The 18,968-nt window shown below is 44.5% G+C and overlaps 1 pseudogene; it reads left to right on the forward strand.

Annotated features, from left to right (window-relative positions):
- Nucleotides 1,442-7,229, forward strand: LOC106506133 (annotated as a pseudogene).

An 18,968-nucleotide genomic window follows, 5' to 3' on the forward strand; every position in this document is an offset into this window, starting at 1 on the left:
AAAGTGGTGGAGAAGGAGTGAAGCTGGATCCCAGCTCCCACTCCCAGCTCTTCTGTAACTTACTGAACTGCTCTTGATCCTTCTTCCCCGTAACATCTCGGTGTCCCAATTCATCCCCCTGTAAAATGGGGAGGAAAATACCTACCGCACAGTCTCGTTGTGAACATTAAATAAACTATGTATTTCAGGCGTCTAGAGCAGCACATGATAGCTGCGTAGCTAGCCTGGCACATAGTAGGCATTTAGCAAAAATTTCTTTTTTCTCTGTTCCTCCTCTCCTTTCTTCTTCCTATATATGGTATCTAGCATAAACATTTTGTAACACATTCCAAAGGTCAATTTCTATTTTTGATAAACTCAAGAGTGATACAAGCAGAGAATGGCTCAATAGCAGGTCGGTTGGTTACAAGCCTCCTTGGCGTGTGAATAAAGCAAGAGGAGGCAACTATGAAGGGGGGAAAAAGGCAGGAAAAAAAATATCTGATGTCTCATCAGTTACCTTTGTATGAGATTTGGTGATATCAACATGTTATTTGATGGCTTAACCTCTGGCACATTCAGCAGCTGTCCCATTTAGGGACAAAGGTAAACTGAGGAATGGCCTCGTCCCCCCTTTGCCAGCTGCTGATGCAGTTCTCAATCTCGCTGTCTCAAAAAGTTCCCTGGAAGACAGGGAGATCCACACTGGTGAATATTTACATGGTCAAATTACACTTGTCTGATGAAGATGCTTCCAGAAACTCGGCCACCCAAGACTTAAGTATAACTAGAGTAGGACTGTGGATCTCTACTTTCTGGAAATAAATTGTGCAGCAAGAGTGAGTCCTGGGGGTGAGCATGGGGGAGCCTGGGCTCTGGTCCCATCTCTGCTGCTAACCAGCATGTCATTTCCATTAGTTCACCCCTTCCTGGGCCCCCTCAACTTTGTTTGGGGCATAATCTACAAAAAGTAACAAACAGCTCTCACTGCCAAGCCATTCTCTGCATTGTGCCTGGGTGATTTTACCACAACCACACGATCCCCAACTCTGGAGAACTGGTTAGTCTCTGCAGTTCAACAGAAGCCTGCAGGCCATCACTTTGGCAAGTAGGAGTAACGGAGGGCAGCAACTGGACACAGTGCGGTACGGACTGGCAGCGTGGTGGAGGAAGGGAGTGACAGCACGGAGAACCAACAGGCACACTTAGTGCAGGTGTGAAAGCTCTACACGCAGCTGCACCATGAACATCTGTGCATCACCATACAGATCTGGTGATTCTAGTGGTTACTCAGACCCATTACAAGGTCTCAATTATGTTCGGTTACATCTGGTTAAGAAGGAAGAGGTGTCTGTAACTCATTTTAGAAATATTTCCATAAAATGTTTATTTTCTTTTTCTCTCTCTCTTTTTTTTTTTTATGTGTGTCTTTTTAGGGCCACACCGTGGCATATGGACGTTCCCAAGCTAGGGGTCGAATCAGAGCTGCAGCTGCCAGCCTACACTACAACCACAGCAACACCAGATCTGAGCTGCGTCTGCCACCTACACCACAGCTCATGGCAATGCTGGATCCCTAGTCCATTGAGCAGGCACAGGGGTCAAATCCTCATGGATACTAGTTGGGTTTGTTACCACTGCGCCACAGCAGGAATTCCAAATATGTTTATTTTCAATGCTAATTACACTTATGTTCCCTGGATAACTCATGTTTTTTTTTCATCTCCCAGGGTTGCAGGATACACCGCGTCCTGTTGACCATGTCCAACACACAGAGTTAAAAATACACTCACTTGTTTCCTCATCAGGCAGAATGCCGCCTCCGTGCCAAGCAATGTGAGTCCAGGAGAAGCACAATAAAAGGTGATGGGGGATTAAAGGAGGGATAGATCACCAGTTTGAATTTCATGGAGGCAATGGCCCTTCTTCCATACCTGTAATACCTACAGAGCATCTCATGTACAGTGATGGGGGAGGCTCTCCTAGAATAATAAGAATGAAGGCCCAGGGGTCCAGGAGTGTGGAGGGTGCTTCTGGATGAGAGCAGATTTGGTGTGGCCAGAGGAAAGGTGGATTACGAGCGATGTGAAAAAATATGTGGATGTTCTTTGCTGTAAAGAATATTAACTACAGGCTGTTTTGCTGCCTCCGATTCCCCATGAGCGGGGGTTAAAGGCCCCCAAAATATGCCTTTATGAAAAGGCCAAAAAGTAACCATCATTGACAGAGAGACTTAACTAGAGAAGGAAACAGGATCAAACTGGCGGGCTCGGCAAAAGTGCAGCCGGCAGCATCCCGGACGAGGAGTTATAGCTTCCCACAAATTTGTGTTCCTATGCATGAAGACCTCTTTGGTGGACTTGGGGAAGAGGTTTCTAGAAGCACCAAGAAAAGGCCAAGATGATGAAGTCACAACATTAATGGCAAATGATGCCCCATTCACCACACACTGGCTTGGCTCATCCCCCGGCACCCTGCAGCCCAGTACGGTCATTATTCCACAGCGGAAGTGCTCCTTCGAGCAGGTGTTACCAGGGATGTCCGGACCAAAGTGAACAGGTCCCCCTTGCATATGCTGCAGCTGATGGACACGCACACAGTGTGGAACTGCTTGTGAGGAATGGTGCAGATGTGCATGCCAAGGACATGTTAATGACGACAGCTTCACATGGGCCACAGAGCACCACCATCGAGATGTCGTAGAGCTACTTACCAAATATGGAGCTCATGTCAGTGGTTTCAGCAAGTTTGATAAATCTGCCTCTGACTTAGCCCTGGAGAAAAACAATGCTGAGGTTCTGGTCAGCCTCCAGGAAGCAATGCAGAATCAGGTGAATGCGAATCCTGAGAGAGTCAACCCTGTGGCCATGGCTACCCCATTCATCTTTACATCAGGAGACGTTGTCAACCTCGCAAGCCTTGTTAATTCACCCAATGCCAAACAACCTCAGGTAATTCAGAGGAAATCATAGATGGAAATTCTGTTGACTCATCAATCTAGCAAGTGGTGGGGAGTGGAGGCCAGAGAGTCATCACCATAGCGACCGATGGCGTCCCTTCAGTAATATCCAGACTGCAGTCCCTACTGGAGGCATTAGCCAGCCATTTAGTGTAACTATGCAAGTTGGACAGCAAGTTCTAACTGTACCTGCTGGTCCGGTTGCAGAGGAGACTGTCATCGAAGAAGAGGCAGAAGAAGTAGAGAAACTGCCACTCACTAAGAAACCAAGGATAGAAGAAATGACAAACAGTGTGGAGGAAAGCAAGGAGGGCACTGAAGGAGAACCACTTTAGCAGCAATTCCGGGAGGCTAATCAAAGAGACCAGAAATACCAAAACCAACTCCTAAAGAAAGAGCAGGAGGAAGAATAGTACCGTCTCAAGCTAGAGGCCATGGCCCAACAAGAGCCCAATGTAGTTGATTTCACAATGGTTGAAGAGGTGGCTGAGGTAGATGCTGTAGTGGTCACAGAGGGGGAGATGGAAGAGAGAGAGATGGAAATGACTAGGGCAGTAGGGACCACAGAGCCGCATATTGGAGTTTCCATGGAAACTGTTTCACCTTAATGTGCAAGGACCACAATTTGTGCTATGTCCATCTTTCTCCTCTTTTTAAAAGAAAATACAGAGGACAAACATTGTATACAAATTAAGAATGTCCTAAAGAAGAAAACTATAGCAAGGTACAAAGCTTGGGCTCAGGAAGGCTCTCAATGTAACTGGAAAATTCAAAGACAAGTACAGGAAACACGTCTTCTGAGGGACAAAAAGAATAAGCACCACATTTCTCAGCACCTATCATTGCTTTAAGCACAGAGGTAAAAAAAAAATGCTGGAGGTTGTAGATTGATTTTTTTTTAAATAACTGGTTTTCAAAAGATTTTAAAATAATATTTTAATATGGACATATCCAGAGCCTTTAATAGTTGTATCATCAAATGACCTGAAAATTTGCCTTAGATTTGTGATGTGTACTTGTTAAAGAAGAAAACCACTTGGGAGGAAGTATTAGAAGCAAGCTTTGGGGAAGAGAAAGAAATATATTCCACTTCCAAAGGAGTAGGCAGGCACTCCCCACTATCCTGAGTTAATTTCACCGAAAAAAAAAGTCGTGATTGCCTGATTAAATTTGCATCCATAGCTCAGATGTCAGTTTAAGAAACTGAAATAGAATTTTTAAAATATGGAAAGGAAAAAAAAAAAACTTGATGTGGGAGAAGTGTATATAAACCCCAAATCCTCCAGGCTGTGCTTCTACAATGCTGGAAAGTAGCCAAGAATTGGCTTGTAGGGTTAGGAAACAATCTGGTCTCAAGATACCATCTTTGCTCTGGCTGGATTTTATAAAATTACAATCAGGAGGGTAGTCTGTTGTTAGAACAACTTGCTTCCAAACATTTATTGATGTCATATCAAGCTTTAATGTCAACTTTTTAATTTTATAAAATTTTGTTGAATTTTCTAAAAAAAAAAAAGAAGAGCATTGACTATGACTCAGAGACTATGAGACATCATTAAAAGTATGATGGGCTTAGAGTTGTGCCTTGGGAAGAATGTTCTGGAAGTAATATGTCAGCTATTTTGGCACAGGGAAAGGTTGGGGACAGCAAGTCCCAGTACATGGTTATTGAAATAGTTAAATTAAAAATGAATGAAAGGTCTCATGCAAAGACTTGTGCACAAATTTTCATAGCAGCTTTAGTTACAATACCCCCAAACCGGAAATAATACCTCTGTCTTCAGCAGGAGAATGGAAAATCAAACGGTTCTATATGCACGCAATGGAAAACTACTTAGTAATAGAAAGGCATGAGAACTGCTATATATGCAACAACATGAATAAATCTCAAAATCATCTTTCTGAGTGAAAGAAGCCAGACCAAAACTAGTAAATATTGAATGATTCCATTTCTATAAAATTACAGAACATGCAAACTAATCTATAGTGATAAAAACCAAATCAGAGGCTGCTTGGGACACTGCAGGGACATATGAACTGCAAATGGGGCGCAAGGAATATTTGATGGAAATGTTTTACATCTTAATTGTGGTAGAGGTTTTATAGGTATGAACTTCTATTAAAACTAATGAATGGCACATTTTAAACAGCTACAGTTTGTTGTATATATATATATCACATGTCATGATGTTGATTTTAAAACCCAAGAGACACTTTTGAAAAAAAATGGTGGATGGAACTTATCAACTTTTCATCCTTTCCATTAAATAATAGTAAAATTACTTCTAAAGGCACATATCTACAAGGACAGTAAATAGAAAAAGTCATTAGCAAGCAAGTTAATAGGAGCTGGAAAGAACCTGAGATGACTGATTAGGAGCCAATGGGGAAAGTCAAGGCCAACCCGCTGTACAAAGGCTAAGTAGTTCTAATGGCTCCAGGTACCTCTGGACATGGAGATTGGTTAAGTAAGGAGAACTGACTGAAAATCTGTTAATAAGCATTTCACTTTTGGACGGATATCCTTCTCCACCCTCCCTCTGGAGAAGAGAGAATGTTTTTGGACTGAGAGATACTGGAGATGATGCAAGGCAGGAAAACATACCAAACCAGGGGGATAAGGACATGTACTCAAGCTGGAAGTTGAGCTGCCCATCCATTGACTCATTTAGGTCCCAGAAAGCTGGTAGCCAAGCCGTCATGCTCTAAGGAGAGAAGGGTAGAGTCTTCAGATAATTTGACCAGGCTGAAGGGAGTGACCCAAAACACAGCCACTGAAATCACAGCCCAGTTAGGTCATCCTACCATAGACAAGGCTATGCCGTTTGAGCTCCCCTCAGGCACTCGGAGCTTTAAATCAGCACATCATCCCTTAAATATAACCAGACAACCAAGGGTTATAGTGCAAAAGTAGAAAATAAAACAAATCGACATAAGTAAGCAATTTGGTGGAAATGGATAATTTGCAAATAGAAGTAAACCTCTGAGACATAAGATAGTGCAACCCAAAAACAATAACAGATTACTATAAAAAGGGAAATTCTGAGAATTGTAAAAAGAGCTCTCGAGATTTAGAATATAGCAGAGAAGAAACCCTCAATTGAAAACTTGGAAGATGAGAATGTTATCTTAAAAACAGAGTAAAAACAAAAAATAAAACAAATGATTCTAGAAGGAGAGGTGGGTTTTTTTCTGTAAGAAAGGGGAAAAAAATCCATAAAAATATTTCAAGAAGGTTTCCTATAGTTGACAAACATTAGTTGGTAAAATTGAAAGGGTCCACAAATTATCCAGCACAATGAATGAGAAAGAACTTGCAAAGACACGTCAACGTGAGCTTCCAGAACATAGGAGACAGTGAGAAGAGATTACAAGCTTCCAGAGAAATTGAAAACAGAAGCAAAATAAGAGCAGGTCACATACAAAGAATCAGGAATCATAATGCCTTCAGATTTCTCGACAGCAATACTAGACCCTAGACAGTAATGGAACAAGATCTTCAAAATTCAGAAGGAAAATTAATATCAATTTTGAATCCCAAATAAGGCATTTTCAAGCAGGCAAAGTTCTCAGAAAAATTTGTCTTCCTGCCCCCTTTCTTAGAAATGCCTGAGAGATGAGCGCCACCGAAACAAGAGATCAAGAAAGATGAACAAGTGGGGTATAGGTAATAAGGGCTCAACATGGGAGGGAAAGAAAAGAAAAGCCTAGGATGATGGTGTGGGGAGATTTCAGAATGATACCTTGGGACTGCAATTAACCATTGTTTCTCCTATGAGGAGCTTGTAGCCCAGTGGTATCTCTTATTTACTAAAAGATTTTTTTAAAAACAAAACCCACACTCCTAACCAATATGGCAGAGCGTTAAAAGACTTTTTGTGCCAAATAATTACCCTAAAGCTTATTAGAAATGTAGATTCTGTTGCCCCAGAGAGTCCAAAAGATCCTGTTTGAGGAGGTTTGGGATGAGCCCCCAGGAAACTGCAGCTCGACCAGTGTCTTCAGTACAGTACAGGTGGTTCACGACGACATCTGTAAAACAGTTGTCTAAGTGCTCGTTCTAACTGCTGACTAAACGTAAACATGGTTATTGTTTTTATGGCCTGCCAGGATGTGTTCTTTTTTAAAAAGCATTTTAAAGCGAGAGGTCAGTGGGTTTTAGCATATGCACAGCGTTGTACAACCATCACCCCGAACACTGCCATCACCCCAAAAAGAAACCCTGTACTGCTTAGTGATTCGTCCCCACACTCTCCTTTCCTCCTTGGCAATTACTATTCTCTCTTCTGTCTCAATGGGTTTTCCTTTAGTGGACATTTCATATGAATGGACTCATACACTATGTGGCCTTTTGTATCTTGCTCCTTTGACTCAGCATAACTGCTTTCAAGGTTCATTCATGTGGTGGCTCATATTAGCATGTAGTTGATTTTTATGGCTAAAGAGCATTCCATTGCATAGATATGTGACATTTTGCTTCTCTCTTCATCAGCTGATGGACATCTGGGTGGTTTCCATCTTTCGGCTGTTGTGAGTCATGCTGCAATGAATGTGCACGTACACGTGATTGTGTGAACACCTGTTTTCAGCTCTCTTGGGTAGATACCCAAGAGTGGAATTGCGAGGTCATGTGGCAACTCTCTGTTTAACTTTTTGAGGAACTGCCAAACTGTTTTCCACAGGGGCTGCACCTTTTACGTTCCCACGAGTAACATATGAGGATTCCAATATCCTCACATGTTCACAACAACTATTTTCCTTTTTTAAAAACTTACAGTCATTCTAGTGGGTGTCAAGCAGTCTCATTGTGATTTAGATTTGCTTTTTCCCAGGGATTTGCAGGATTTATTCTTGAATATGCAAACCTGCTTCCTTCCCTTCCAGTTTTTGTCTGTCTCCCACCTATACATTGTCAGATCATATAGATTTTACATACTATCCACTTCCTCGATGCTCTTTAGTCTCAATTCTCAGATAAGTCTCAGAGAATTAAACTCTGACTCTATGCCTACAAGGTTGAAACATAAACATACAAAGTCACTTAGAAAGGCCTAGAGGACAGGAACCTGATGGGTGTTAGTATAATAGCAAAGGAAGAAGGAGCCCATCAGAACGTGGCAGCGCTGGGCATGCAGTGAGGACCAGCTGATGTAGAAAGAAGGTAGTCATCAAGGCTAAAGATGGCGGGTTATCTTTAAGGCTTCCTGTGTCAATTCTTACAAGAAGAACCTGCTAACTCATGGATGCAGACTCTACGTCCCTGGGTAGTTGTTTGTACTCGTTGTAAGGGAATACATTGGCCTCTGGTTATTCATCAGGCTCTTGTAAGTTAAGTCAGCGCAAATCAACTTCCCTGCATGAGGATCCTTCTGAGACTCCAGCGAGGGCAGACGGCTGCATCAGCACAAGTGTGAGCCAGCAACTCTGGAGACTTACCCAAAATCTGGTCTTGCAGAAAAACTCTTGGTGTCTTGGGCAATCTTGAGGTGGCCTCCGCTTGCTTCGCCTTGCACTGCGGACCTTGTCTGGTCTGCGGCAGCACTGATTTCTGCAATCAGATGGAAAGCAAGAGGCCAAGCAGTTGCTGGTGGCAATGATAACCCTATATTAGCACATCATAATCACTCAAAGCCCACAATTTACCTTAGGGTTCACTTGTGGTGTTGTATATTCGAATGTGTAATGACGTAATCCATCATACAGAGTGTGTTCACTGCCCCCAAATCCTCTGTCCTCCACCTATTTGTCTCTCCTCTGCCCTCCCCCAGCCCCAGCCCTGGTAAACCCCTGATCTTTCTTACTGCCTCTGTAGTTTGGCCTTTTCCAGAAAGTCATATCATTGGAAGCATACCGTATGTAGCCTTTCCAGATTGGCTTATTTTGCTTAGTAATTTGCATTGAAGATTCTTCCATGTATTTCCATGACTTGATAGCTCATTTCTTTTTAGAACGAAATAATATTCCACGTCTGGATGTACCACAGTTTATTTATCCATTCGCCTGAAAGACATTTGGGTGCTCCGAAGTTTTGGCAGTTATGAATCAAGCTGCTATAAACACTCATGGGCAGTTTTTTGCGTCGACAGAAGTTTTCCACTCCTTTGGGTCAATACTCAGAAGGGCAATTGCCTGATCATATGTTTGAGCCCCAGTCCATAAAATCAACCCACCTTCTTTCCCTGAATCCCTTCCAAGACAGGTCCCCTGAGCCAGACTGTGAACCCACTGGAATTTTAAAAAGACCCTACGTGTGTGGTGCATGACAGGCTACTGGGAACCCTTCCCCAATCTTGATTTTATACCCTTTCACTGGGTACCTCCTCATGCTCTTGTAAAAGTCATAAATGCATCTCTAATACTCGAATGCATGTGGGTTTCTGAATAAAGACTCATATTTCTCCCTTCAGGTATTTTTCATTTTTATGTTCCAGAAAGTATTCCTTACACACACAGGTGGTATTTCCATGTGACTCTGCTCAGTCCTGTGAATAATATGCATTTAGCTGTCCGCAGAGCTGAACAGAACCAGAACTCCATTTCACCACCTCTGACAACCATTCTTTGCTGATGGAGAAACTGACTTTAGGACAAGCTCTAGCTTGGGGTAGGTCAGAGCAGCGCGCTGAGGGGATTATTCGTACGGGATCTATGTAAAAATCTCTGACCTTAAGTTTTATGATGTTCAGAGATTATCGTTATGTTGTGAGTGTTATTTTTGGCATCAGGAAACATGAGGTCAAGTGATGAAATGTTTGGGGGAAGAGGTTTCAGTCCATGGTTACTATTTTTAAAAAATCCCACCCAAGAGGGATCTAACCTTTGCAAAAAAACTTTACTTTAAATGCCTGTTTATTGTTAGGTTGCACTGATAATTCCCTGTTGCATTACCTTTCCTGTTTAAAAAAAAATAAATTAAAACAATCTAAGAAGGCAGATAATGTTTAATGGAAAAGGGCAGCGACGAGCTAATGGTTGCCTAGCAACTACTCGACATTGTTTGGCTGCTTCACTCTAGAGAAGCCAAAATGGTGGCTATAATCCTTCTCTAGCCCCCTGGACAGAGTACATATGAGTGACAGCTCCCTCTGGGGCCGAAGCATTTTCTTCTTTGTCTTGGGCAGCAGATCTTCTTCTTCTTTTCTTTTTTTTTTAGCTTCCAAATGGGGAAAACTCACTGCCTAATTCTTGAATACGCTAATGCCTATACTTCCATCTTCTCAGAAAATCTATGGCTAAACTTTTCAGGTTCTTCCTTTGGGTGGTTTTACATATGTATTTTCCTACATTCCCCATTTCTCCATTTGTGTTTCTCTATCAATTACCAACCCTGGTGAAGTAGTTTTTGAAGTCCAACAAGGCACTTGACATGATTTAGTTTTAGGAAGTCAAAGTTCCTGTCGTGGCGCAGTGGTTAACGAATCCGACTAGGAACCATGAGGTTGTGGGTTTGATCCCTGGCCTTGCTCAGTGGGTTAAGGATCCGGCGTTGCCGTGAGCTGTGGTGTAGGTTGCAGACGCGGCTCGGATCCCGCGTTGCTGTGGCTTTGGCGTAGGCCGGTGGCTACAGCTCCGATTCAACCCCTAGCCTGGGAGCCTCCATATGCCGTGGGAGTGGCCCAAGAAATAGCAAAAAGAAAGAAAAAAAAAAAAGGAAGTCTTCGCCTGTCTAATCCTCCTTTCTGCTTCTAGAGCAGTCTGGACTCCTAGTTTTCTAGGGCCCAGGGAAGGTTGGTAATTCGTTGACCATTGGGTAGTCTCACAACTAGAGAATGGAGAGGGAGAAGAAATATCATTATAGAAACTACAACAAGACTTTTCAGGATGAGGAGTTCCCATTATGGCTCAGCTGGTTAAGAACATGACGTAGTCTCCATGAGGATGTGGGTTTGATCCCTGGCCTTGCTCACGGTTTGATCCTTGGGTTAAGGATCTGGTGTTGCTGCAAGCTGCAGCGTAGGTCACAGATGCAGCTCGGATCTGGCGTTACTGTGGCTGTGATGGAGGCTGGCAGCGGCAGCTCCAATTTGACCCCTAGCCCAGGAACTTCCATAATACCAGGAACTTTCATGTGACACAGGCGTGGCCACCAAAAGGAAAAGACAAAACAAAACAAACAAACAAAAAAGACTTTTCAGGATGATAAGCATGATGAGTAAGAATAAATGAATCTATTCTTACAAATAACATTTCTGTTCGCTTATTCAAAAACCAGGGGTCTATTTCAAGGAACCCAAAATATCTGAACTGCTTTAAACTTTGTTCCCCTAAATCACAAGTAGATTGGAAGTAGGCATTGTGTGGCCTTGACTAGAAGGATAATATAGACACTACGGTATAGATTGTTCATAACAGCGTGCTGATTTGGGACAGGCACACAGGATGGAATTTCTTTGCTTTCTTATCTTAGTGGGTACTTTAGAACAGGAGCATTTAAGAGGGAAAGGGTTTGGGAGGCCCAAGAACCACTGGAATCATCCCCAGTGGTTCACTCATGTGGGATTTTGGAGAGAAGGTCTGTCTGTGGCCTCCCGATGTTGAAAAGCCAGGGGCTTTGTCAAGATCTTTGTCAAGAATCTTTTGGTTGCAGAAAAACATGCTGAGGACAGTTTAGAGCAGACATGTCTCCAAAGGAAAAGGGAATGAAAATTTACTAATTATCGGTAGGTACTTTGGTCCATTCCTTCTGTCAAATGACAGAATGAATTCAGTAGGTTTATTGAACACCTACTATGTGCCAGTTATTGTGAAAAGTCCAGGGATGCAGTCATTAAAAGAGACTGGTCCATTAAATCATCCGAGGGAACTGAAATTACATTGGCTGAACCCACAGGATGTGCTGCAGTTTTATGCGCAGTAATAAAATCTTTACAAACAACTATATAAACTTTGAGTTATTATATTATCATATTAAACCGCCAATTACATATGAGTTGAGAGCTTTCTGACTCTAAAGCCCTGTCCTCTACCCACCCCTTCTATAGGAACTTAATTTAAGGAATTCTTCGGGAAAAATCTATGAGTATACTGAGTTGGGCTTTAGGTAGTTGAAAAATACCTTCTGCCTGGAATCAAGTGCAGTAGTGGGGTCTTGTGTCCCTAAAGATCCAGGGTAGTGGATAGAAAATGCTCTGACCATATTTCACACAGAAAATTAGGACAGTAATAGGAGCAAATGGTAACTGAGTGCTTACTGCATGCCAGGCCTTGAGCTAAACTTTCTTTTTTCCTTTTTTTTGGTCTTTTTACAGCCACACCCACAGGATATAGAGGTTCCCAGGCTAGGGGTCTAATCGGAGTTGTAGCTGCCAGCCTATGCCAGAGCCACAGCAACGCAGGATCCGAGCTGCGTCTGTGACCTACACCACAGCTCATGGCAATGCCGGATCGTTAACCCACTGAGCAAGGCCAGGGATCGAACCTCCAACCTCATGGTTCCTAGTCAGATTTGTTAACCACTACGCCACAACGGGAACTCTGAGCTAAACTTTCTAAGTGCCTTACCTTAATGTCCACAACAATGTCACAAGGTAAGCATTATTACTAAGACCATTTGATAAATAAGATATTGAGGCTTAGAAAGTTCCCATGACGAACGGGAGTCCAGAGCCTAGACTCAAACCCGTGGTAATGTCTTTCATGTCATTTTTTATTAGCTATTTAGCCTCTTTGGGTCACTAGGGAACTCTTTGAAGGCTGGAGCCACCAGTTCCAGTTCTGTTTCTTCCAGAAAATTGGCACATAATGGGGAGGAAGAGCAACAGTAATACTAACACACACACACACAAACACACACACTCACACACACACACACACACACATGCACACACACTCACACAGCATTGTCAAGAGCTGTGAAGGGGCTGAGATTTCCCCTGACTTCAAGTCCACACGGCAGCCTGCTACTGTTTCATGCATCCCGGTAGAGGCAGACTCCTAGGTCAGAGACAAAGGGCCATTGGTTACTCACAAGCAGAAGACATTGTCTCAGCATTTTTTGCTGATTCCAACAGTGAGCTACTAAAAGGGCCAAATGAGGAGTCCCTTTGTGACTCTGCAGGTTAAGGACCCGACATAGTGTCTGTGAGGATGCAGGTTCAATCCCTGGCCTCTCTCAGTGGATTAAGGATCTGATGTTGCCACAAGTTGTAAGTAGCTCGTAGATGCAGCTCAGATCCAGTGTCGCCATGGCTGTGGCACAGGCATCAGCTGTAGCTCTGATTCAACCTCTAACCTGGGGACTTCCTAAGGCCACAGGTGCAGCTGTGAAAAAAGAAAGAAAGAAAAGAAAAGGGCCAGTTGACACCTGCTTCCTTCATGAAAGGAAGGGAACTTTGTTTGGGGGACTGAATCTTCATAATGGGAGTAAGCAGGGCTGCCTCAGCTCCAAAGCAAGACCCTGTTTATACGCTGGACCGTAAGCATGGCTGCTCATTGCCCCAGAAAGAGACTCTCAGTCTTCCAGGGTTGTTTATATACAAACGTGCTTGCAAAGATAGTTTGGAATGAAAGGGTAGTTAGTGCCTTGGTTGCAAAATGTGGGGAATGCAAAAGACCCCCAAGGACTGTCTTCTCACAAGGATGTTATTTGCTTTGTGTCAGGATCTGAGCGCCTTCATAGTCATTAATTCCCTTAATGCCCACGGCCCTATCAGGGCAGCACTATCATGAGCTCCATTTTTCCGAAGGACAACCAAGATACAGAGAGATTACCTGACCTGCTTGCGGTCCCACAGTTCACAGTGGCGGCGCTGGCGTTTGCATCTGGGTTGCTCCAGAGTCCAGAGTGTAATGACTTCGCTATTTTTACATTGGCTGGTATCAGCAACACCCCTCTAGATGCTCTTTTTCTCCATAGCTTGTCACCACATCAGAGTATGGTGGCTCTCAAACTTGAATGTACATCACAGTCACCTGGGCTGCGGGGTGGGGCTTGTTACCCCAGTTTCTGATTCAAGTCTGGCCTGGAACTTGAGAACTTGCATTTCTCCATCTCCCAGGTGCTGCTGGTCTAGGGACCTGACTTGGGAACCACTACGATGCTGTCAGATTTGTTTCTGTTCTGTCTTTCCCCCCAGAATATGGGCTCCATGAAATTCAGGACTTTTCTGTTTTGCTCACTGCTGTATACCCTCAGTGCTTACAATTGTATCTGGCACATAACAAGCCATCAATACATTTTTTTTTTCCTTCCTTCTTTTTAGGCCCACACGGAAGTTCCCAGGCTAGGGTCAAATCAGAGCTGCAGCTACCGATCTACACCATAGCCACAGCAACGAGGGATCCAATCTGCATCTTTGACCTACAGCTCATGGCAATGCCTGATCCTTAACCCACTGAGTGAAGCCAGGGATCAAACCTGCATCCTCATGGATACTAGCCAGGTCCGTAATCCACTGAGCCACAATGGGAACTCTTTTTTTTTTTTTTTTTTTTTTTTAATGAAAGTGGTCTTTAAGTAGAGCCAGCCTGTTTGGGGATTGAGCATTTAAAATAGTGGAATTAGACTCAGTGTTAAGACAGGTACACCTTCCTCCCTATGGTTTATGGTAAGATGTACAAGTTTATTGGCTTGTTTTTGTCTTTCCTGTTCCAGCTTTCCTGTGCAGGAAAGAGGTGCTACTCTAAGACAACAATTCTTTGGCCTTCGTGTACATTAACCACAGAAGGACTTATTAAAATGCAGAATCCCAGGCCCCGCCCACAGAGATGGACCCTGGGGTTTATATTTTTAACGAGTAGTTCTTCTGCTTGCAGGTAGTACATGGATCATACTTTATTAATCACTGGAAGAGACAGAAAGAACAAAGGCCTGCCTTGGGCCCCGTCCCCACCCTTTTATTTTAGCTGCAAAACTTCAGAGTTCTCTCAGAAATCTCCCAACGTCTCAGTTTCCTCATCTATAAAACAAGTGTCATGTGTATCAGCTTCTTAGAAGGATGCTTCGAAGAGCACTGTATGGAAAGGTGTAATGAAACCATTTTAGCTCTTCAACCTGCTAGACTTGTATACGATGTCTGTAGAATGAAGGTATCTCATTAAGGCAGGAGCATACACAACACTGAATTCTCAGAGTGTTTAAATGCTTTTTCGGTAGAGCAATAACAATAATTCCAAGGCTTATGTTCTCAATCAGTCATGAATATTTCATAAGGACGTCAAGACAAGACTTCAAATGGCTTAACTGGAAGGACCAGGTATGTATATATTCACCCATCCATCCATCCACCCTCTGTCCATCCACGTAAAATGTTGCCCTGCAATCCTGTGCCAGTCTGGCTGCATTAGAATCACCTGAGACCTTTTAAAACCAAATAAAACCATTCTAAACCACATGCTCAGAGATTCAGTAGGTCTGGATTGGATTCAGAAATCTACATGAGGAGTTCCCGTCGTGGCACAGTGGTTAACGAATCCGACTAGGAACCATGAGGTTGCGGGTTCGGTCCCTGCCCTTGCTCAGTGGGTCCCTGCCCTTGCTCAGTGGGTTAAGGATCCGGCGTTGCTGTGAGCTGTGGTGTAGGTTGCAGACGCGGCTCGGATCCCACGTTGCTGTGGCTCTGGCGTAGGCCAGTGGCTACAGCTCCGATTCGACCCCTAGCCTGGGAACCTCCATATGCCGCGGGAGCGGCCCAAGAAATAGCAACAACAACAACAATAACAACAACAACAACAACAACAACAACAAAAATGGGTTTCTGTGGTCCTGTAGATTTGGGAAACATTGCGTGTTATCGCCACTGTGACCTTGACAGTGCACATCACCAGGACATCAAGGGCTATTTCTTGGGCCGCTCCCGCGGCATATGGAGATTCCCAGGCTAGGGGTCGAATCGGAGCTGTAGCCACTGGCCTACGCCAGAGCCACAGCAACACGGGATTCGAGCCGCGTCTGCAACCTACACCACAGCTCACGGCAACGCCGGATCGTTAACCCACTGAGCAAGGGCAGGGACCGAACCCGCAACCTCATGGTTCCTAGTCGGATTCGTTAACCACTGCGCCACGACGGGAACTCCCAGAAACCCATTTTTCTTAATGAACCAGAGGTCCATGGAACTTACTGTGGGAGCTCCTCCTCTCCGTAGCTTTGCATATGTATCAATACATATACATAATTTATCTGCATATTTAAGCATACATCTTTTGGTAATAGATGGTTTTAATTTCTACCCCCTTTCCAGTGTCCAAACCCTTGCACAGAACCTGCTGTACTTGTGCCTGCAAGTGTTCATGAGTTTTTAAAAATCTTTAAGCAGATCAGTTTTCATACTATCTCAGGAAGGGTCATTAAAGGGTTCCATTAATTATTAGAATCTGGAGTTCCTGTCGTGGCACAGTGGTTAACGAATCTGACTAGGAACTATGAGGTTGCGGGTTTGATCCCTGGCCTTGCTCAGTGGGTTAAGGATCTGGCGTTGCCATGAGTTGTGGTGTAGGTCGCAGACACAGCTCGGATCTAGCGTTGCTGTGGCTTTGGCGTAGGCCGGAGGCTACAGCTCCACTTGGCCCCTAGCCTGGGAACCTCCATATGCCGTGGGTGTGGCCCCCAAAAGACAAAAAGACAAAAAAAAAATTATTAGAATCAGTAACCACAACACATGATTTCACATACGGCAGGCTTCTACCCAGCACTGTCAGGTGTATCTATTTCTCGTTTAATCAAGACACCGGCAAGGTGAGGATTACTGAAAGCTTTCTGACCAAGTCCACCATCCCCCAGTTTGTCCATCCTCCCCTGGATAGAACTGGGCCCAATGGCCATGATCAGGCTCATCTGAGCCTGGGCCCACACACATATGCACCCTCCTGGCATCTCCCCTTTACTGGGTAAGCCTATCCATCCCCCGGCTGCTGCTTTAGCTGCTCACAGTGCCCGGTTCTCCCTCTTTGGGAGAGTTGCCCCCCACCGAGGAAGGCCACCTTGCCCAGGACAGGGGTGCCCCGCTGCCCCTGGAAGGCCCCCAGCCAATGGCTGGCTGGGATAAGGCCATGAGCCGCTAGGGTCACCGAGCCAATGCCTGACCGGCTCTTTCCCTTCCTCTTGAGCTTCACTCCCTCCCTGATAGGTTATTCCAGAAATGCACACACTTATAAATCACTCTCAAAGGACAAACGAGACCTTGCTTCTAGGAAACCCGATTTGAGGGGCCACCTACACGGGGACCATGACTTAAAGCTCTGATTTGGCCAAGATCATCAGGCCTTCTGAGGCCACCTCAAACAGCTGTCTCCCACTGTCATCTTGCTCAACAGCTCAGCAGTGCTTGTTGCTGTTGACACCCGGCCTTATAAATAAGCGTCTCTCCTCAACCTGTATTCTGCCACAAGTTTTTCTTTTGAACTTTCAGAAGGAAGTTCCACAGGTCCCTTGATTACAGTGGTTCTATCACCTACATTGCTACATATGGCTGATTACTGCAGGTCTGATTCCATAGGACTAAACGACTAAATATGACCTGCATTACCTGCTCTCTGCTACCTGCCTCATCCCGCATCACCATCCACAGACCCCCCAGCCCTCCCACTCCCCTCCTGCCCCCTGTCCAAACTGTCAGCAAGTCCCATCAAGTGTCCCACCCTCTCAGGCTGCCAGCATTCATGCTCCCCTTCATTCCCACATCGTCGGTTTAGGTTCCCGCTGGTTTTCCCCAGACTATTAAAATACCCTAACTGATTGAGCTTCAGGTTTGCCTTTCAAACTACCATCTCTATGTGAATACGTACATGTCTTCCTTGTTTAATATGTGTCAATGCATCCTCACTCCTAGAGAGCCAAATCCAAACCCCACGGCACGTCTCACTGGCATTGTGCGCATGGGTTCCAGAGTCCACTCCAGCACCATCATTCTGCTGCTCGACCTCCACCCTCCCACCTTCCCCCATTGCTGAATTCCTTGCTGTGCCTCCAATGTGTCATGAAGCTCTTTCTGCCCGGGATGAGCTTGCTTCACTTGGTCTCCTGGATGAAGACCCAATTACCCTTTATGACTTGGAAACGAAGCATCACCTCTGCAATGACCTTGATCAACTTTCTGCGGAAGGCAACTAACATTCTCATTTGAGTCTTGCTGAACACATGATTCTATTTCAACACTCATCAAACATCGTGGGAGATGCTTGGGACCTAAACCAGGCACAAAACCTGGCAATACGACCGGCTATTTTGATGGGTTCTGTCAACACATCCAAGTAAAATGCTGACAACAAATCACAAATAGCAGTATGTGGTAGGCAGATTATGCCTCAGTAACACTTAGCTACTATAAGTCAAGGTCACATGTGATCGAGGCAACGTGGCGCACTCTACTAAATGTATTTCCTCTTCTTCCTGGAAAACAGTCAGTCCACACTTCCCAGCCTCCCTGGCATGTAGGTGAAGTAATGGGTTCCAGCCGGGACAGCGTGAGCAGAGGAATGTTTTCCCCTTTCAGGCCCGGCCCATAACCTCCCGAGTGCTCTTCCATGGGTTCTTCCCTTCCAGATGACTAGGATGGAGACAGCCAGGGTCACTGAGGAGTAGAAAGTCAGAGAGCAGCTGGTCAGCCTGGGTCTCCGAATGACTGCATGGAGCAGAGCCCCCTGTTAACAGGATCATCCTCCTTTGCTCCATGAGCAAGAAATAAACTTTTATTGGAGTCACTGTCGTTTGGGGTCCTATATCTTGCAACAGTTAACATTTCCCTAACCTGGGAAGGCTCTGCGACATAGCCATCATTGCATAAAGGACATGTTTGATACAGCCTAAGAAAAACGTTAAGCTCAAAATCATGGAGTATTTTGCAAAGCAATTGCATTCACTGCTGCATCTCAACCCCATCAGGGACTCTCACCACTGCAAGGCCCTAAGAAATAAGGGGCAAGTCAGGACGTCAATCCTACCCACTGGGAGGTGAGCACTCAGCTAGTGAGTGAGTGTAAATAGCTGGCCAGCTAGACTTTGCATCCTGAAGAGAATGTATACCCGTCGAACAAACATTTTACCTCTAGGTTACTTAATTTATGACATGTAGCTTCTTTCTTTGTATTACTA

This window comes from Sus scrofa, chromosome 14, assembly GCF_000003025.6.
Source record: "Sus scrofa isolate TJ Tabasco breed Duroc chromosome 14, Sscrofa11.1, whole genome shotgun sequence".
NCBI lineage: Eukaryota > Metazoa > Chordata > Mammalia > Artiodactyla > Suidae > Sus > Sus scrofa.